Source organism: Daucus carota, chromosome 3, assembly GCF_001625215.2.
Source record: "Daucus carota subsp. sativus chromosome 3, DH1 v3.0, whole genome shotgun sequence".
Lineage (NCBI taxonomy): Eukaryota > Viridiplantae > Streptophyta > Magnoliopsida > Apiales > Apiaceae > Daucus > Daucus carota.
The window spans coordinates 26,114,374-26,119,461 of record NC_030383.2 but is presented as its reverse complement, the minus strand read 5'-3'; the positions used below and the strand labels follow the sequence as shown (position 1 = coordinate 26,119,461).

The following is a 5,088-nucleotide window of genomic DNA, read 5'->3' as shown; positions in this document are numbered from 1 at the left end:
AAAACTGCAAATCAAACCCTGGAGTTCAGATTTCTAAAATCAGTTTTATTTAATTATTTTAATTTCGAAAATCATTTATTTAATTTTTCAAAATAGATTTTAATTATTTCTTTATTCAAAAACAAATCTAAATTAATTTATTAATTAACTTAATTAGTAATTAATTATTATAATTAGTCAATTATTTGAATATTAATTGATTAATTGTTTTAATTATTTATTAATTGATTTAATTGATTTATTAATTAGATTTAATTGTTTTAAATGTTTTAAAAAATCCAGAAAAATAGTTTCAAGCTTTAGAAAATTATTCAAAATATGTTGAAGGTTCGTTAATTGATTTCAAATGATTTCGAACCTTTATTTCGAGTATTCGGACTTGTTTATTCAGTTATAAATTGATTCTTTTACCCGTTTTATTCCGAAAAATGTTTGAAAATTCATAATAAATACCAGAAAAATCATTTCAACCTCAAACCTTTTCTGAAAAGCTATTTCATTGATTCTCTTATGTGTTAGGTGCTATGTGTTACTTGATTGAGATGTGAAATGCTTATGTGAACGTTATATGACTGTTTTAATCGTATCTTTTGAACCGTAAGTCGGATTTAAGTGAAACGAAGGGTAGATATAAGCTTGTTTCGATTATGAAACAAATAGGATGACATGAGAATGAATATTGATAGATGAATATTCTGATTATCAGAGAAGGACGGCTTAGAAAAGGAAAGCAGGTAGTGTTGGAGTGATTCTGTTAGTGAAAGCTATAGAGAGAAGTAAAGCTTCTGAATAAGGCAAGTGCTCTATTCTCAACTTGTACTTCTGTAAACTCCTTGAGTTACTGTTCTGCATATAATGTCGTTGTTCTGGATAGATTTAAAAATGCATCTGTTGATATATTGTGCTATTGATCCTGATTATTGATAAACCTTATTCAACCCTCTTGACACCTGAATTACAAACTTAACCTTGACTTTGGTTTCAATGGAACTTGTACCCATTTCTTGAGACTTGGAAACACAAATCATTCACTTTGATATTCTTTCATCCTTGCATGACCAACCAGTACAAGCCTATATGTTACAATACTTCACCAAATTATACAATGTCTTAACAAACACCTATATTACTCTTTTGGAAGAAGGTTCACACGTATACACCCTAACACTTGAAATTCCTACAAGTTAAACATATTTGAAACCTCAAGCTATTCTCACTTACATTTTTCTCTCTACAAAACCTCAGATTAGCTTCACCATATATTGATCTTTCTTCCAACCTCAAGACATTCTTCAAACATATGATGAGGATACTTAAACCTACTTCTGAATTATCCTTTGATCCTGATATGTATTGCTCCACTAATTATCATGATTCTGATTTGAAGATTTTGATTCTGTTTGATAATATTGCTTCTGTTCAAATGGTATTGATTCTGATTTATTGAGATATTGTTGATTTCATTATATTGTTAAGAATTGGATTGTTTTGTAAGTGTGGACCAGATTCGTGGTCGTTAGGCCAATGCGTGCCTTGGATCCAGTGATAGAGCTTGGTATGTACCTGGCTCGGGGTTAGTGCGTGACTGATCAACAGCCTAACCTGGTTTTAAATAAAAATATGAATATCCAATTCTTAGCACTGCTTTAAAGAGATTTGATATCCTGATTCATTTTTATTGATAATTGTTGAACTTCAGTTTATGGTTTATATTGCTTGCTGAGCTGTAAGCTCACTCTTGCGATTCCTTATGTTCTTTCCAGTGAGAAAGAGACTACTGTTAGCGAGGCCCACAGGCTAGCCATCAAGCTAAGGTATCAGGATGAGTGTTGGGAAGCCTTGCTAGGAGTTGCTGATAGTATAAACTTTGAGTATCGTTGTGTGTAAGCACTACGTTTTATGTTTATAAGTTGTAAGATGATAATTGGATTCGAGGTATTGTAATATAACTTAAGTTGTGGCTTGTTTCATACTATAACCTGAAGCGATCCGTGGATGTTTAGGGTCAATGCATATATTATTATGGTTACAGGTTTATATTGTTGTGTGTGACCCCCAGGTCTATGACCCGGATTTGGAGGGTGTCACATAGAGAGGCGTCACAGTTCACCCGTTGTGGGGTAAGGCGGAGTGGCTGCGGAGTTGGGCAGCGACTCGTCGACGGCGAAGAGGGATTCGCCGGAAATGGAGATGGGCGGCTGTAACAGCGCCCCCATGGAGGCTAGTCGAGGGGCTGAGAGAGAGAGAAAGAGAGAGAGAGAGAGAGAGAGAGAGAGAGAGAGAGAGAGAGAGAGAGAGAGAGATAGAGAGAGATAAAGGGAGGAAGAGAGGGGCTGTGGTGATGTTGGACCGGAGTCCGGCGGCGTTCCGGCGGCAGTCCGGTGTGGCAGCAGGGGCTGTGTTTTCAAAACAGAGGAGGAACAAAAAAATGAATTAATTTGATTATATTATTGCTTCTATTATTATTGTTAAATAATTGACAATGATAATATTAATAATAATATTAATGAAGTTAATTCTTATTTTTGAATGATTATCTTGAGATGTATCAAAGTGTATTACTACTATTGTTGTATTGATATTATTTATATAAATCAATTCCCAGATTAATATTTCGTTAGATTGCTAAATGATAACCTGCTTAAATGTTAACTGGTGACTTGGTGGTCAAATTGGATTGCTAATTATTGATCGATCTTTTATTAAAAAGCATGAGCATATTGTCTAGTCCACCAGGAGTTGATTAGTTAATTTTAGTTAGATTCATAACTGAAATGAATACCTGTACTAGACCAACACGTGGTACGTGACGACATAAATCATATATTATTATGTGCAATGCTTGCTTATATGATACGTGAAAAATGTGACAATACCATGATTAGTATAATCGATTGGGTAGTTTATATTAAAAACGAGACGTATAGTTACGTCAAGTGAATGGAACCAAGTGATTGAATCAATAATTTTGATTTATAGATTCAAGAGTTGTTCGTGACTCCAAGTTTTAAAGCAAGTGACAGTAGAGTTCAGCAAAGGCAAGTATTTCTATTCTTCTCTTATTTATTAAGAGCAAGTGATTATTCCACAACTTTTAATTATTGCCAATGCAATTATTATATTCTGTATTTCAATTCATAGAATATCATATGCTTGGGATTTAATTGTTGTTCAATATTCCATACACCATACAGATACTCAAATAATGATTGAATTCAATACATTCCAATGATTGAATTCACTACATTCTAGTAATCATTCTACTAGAATTCTCGAATTACTTCTAAGATAGATAGTGGAAAACTATGCTATCCAGATATACTCCAAACAGTACCGAGTTAAAGTTCATAATTAGCAAATAACTAACTATTCTAGTTATGTTGCCATCAGTTGATATGATTACTCCGGACCATGTGAAATGGCGAGTTTGTTGATCGAGAGAGTTGAGTGATTCAACTCCCTAAGAAAAATAAAACGTTTTTGCGTAAGAGGCCGGGACGGCGGTCCAGTGAAAGGATATTTGGGTATTATTGAAATATGATAATACTTTTCTGCCAAAGGCCAATGTGTTGCCTTATATTTGGTACCTGTGAATTAGGACATGCTTCTACGAAGTGTGATCCCGTACTATTACACGTGCTGATCAGTTGTGATAGTACACCCGTCAGTGAAAGTTGAAATCAAAAATTTTAATTTGATTACTTAAGCTAATATTGCTTTCGTTTTCCATGAGAGACTATTATTCCTTATCTTTTCCTTCCAGAAGAATAGCACTTATTAATGCTTTACATTTAAGCATTTTATATATATATATTGTTGAGCCTTCTAGTTGCTCATTCTTGCTTTGTTACTATTGTGCTAAACTTTCAGCCAGACCTAAGTATGCCGAGGATGCGCCTTACCGCTCGCAAGAGGGTCCCACTTAACCATCCACAGATATTTCGGTTCAATCTTCCTGCTCAGGTAGGAAGAATCCAGAGTATACATAGAACTTTTGGTAGTATGTAATAAAAATTTGAACTAGTCATAAAACTTATTTAGACTTTTGGAGGGTTTGTGTGGTTTACTGTAAAAGCTACTCTAGGCAGGTGTGTAGTGTGTAATCACATTATGGTTTTATTAGTGCTTGTTTCATATCATAAATTGTGTACGATCCAGTTGCATGCAGGGGTCATATTATTGTTTTATAATATTAGCATTTCATTCCGCTGTGCATATTATATAATTATGAGTCAGGTTGTGACCCCCAAATCGAGACCCCTGGTTTGGAGGGCGTCACACATGTTGTTTTCAACTTCAAACGAGTCTGGAATGAAGCTACAAGAAACACAACTTCAATCTAGTCAATAATGAAGCTACAAGTTGTTTCCGCGCTCAAACGGCCAAGAATGAAACTACAAATTAATTCCAATTTCAAACAACCGATGATGAAGCTACAAGTTGTTTTCAACTTCAAACGAGTCTGGAATGAAGCTCCAAGTTGTTTACAACTTCAATCTAGTCAATAATGAAGCTACAAGTTGTTTTCAGGCTCAAACGAGTCAAGAATGAAACTACAAGTTGATTCCAATTTCAAACAACCGAAAATGAAGCTACAAGTTGTTTTAAAATTCAAACGAGTCTGGAATGAAGTTATAAGTTGTTTCCAACTTCAATCTAGTCAATAATGAAGCTACAAGGCCAAGAATGAAACTACAAGTTGATTCCAAATCAAACAACCGAAAATGAAGCTACAAGTTGTTTTCAACTTCAAACGGGTCTGGAATGAAGCTACAAGTTGTTTCCAACTTCAATGTAGTCAATAATGAAGCTACAAGTTGTTTCCGGGCTCAAACGAGCCAAGAATGAAACTACAAGTTGATTCCAATTTCAAACAACCGAAAATGAAGCTACAAGTTGTTTTCAACTTCAAACGGGTCTGGAATGAAGCTACAAGTTGTTTCCAACTTCAATCTAAGTTGTTTCCGGGCTCAAACGAGCCAAGAATGAAACTACAAGTTGATTCCAATTTCAAACAACCCAAAATGAAGCTACATGTTGTTTTCAACTTCAAACGAGTCTGGAATGAAGCTACAAGAAACACAACTT

At 34.5% G+C, this 5,088-nt stretch overlaps 1 long non-coding RNA gene across 1 annotated transcript; it reads left to right on the top strand.

Moving 5' to 3' along the window:
* Window positions 1–2,947: 2,947 nt before the first annotated feature.
* Window positions 2,948–4,206, top strand: LOC135151053 (uncharacterized). Its single transcript, XR_010289507.1, has 2 exons — window positions 2,948–3,038; window positions 3,871–4,206. It is a non-coding gene; the product is annotated as an uncharacterized LOC135151053 (long non-coding RNA).
* Window positions 4,207–5,088: the final 882 nt, after the last annotated feature.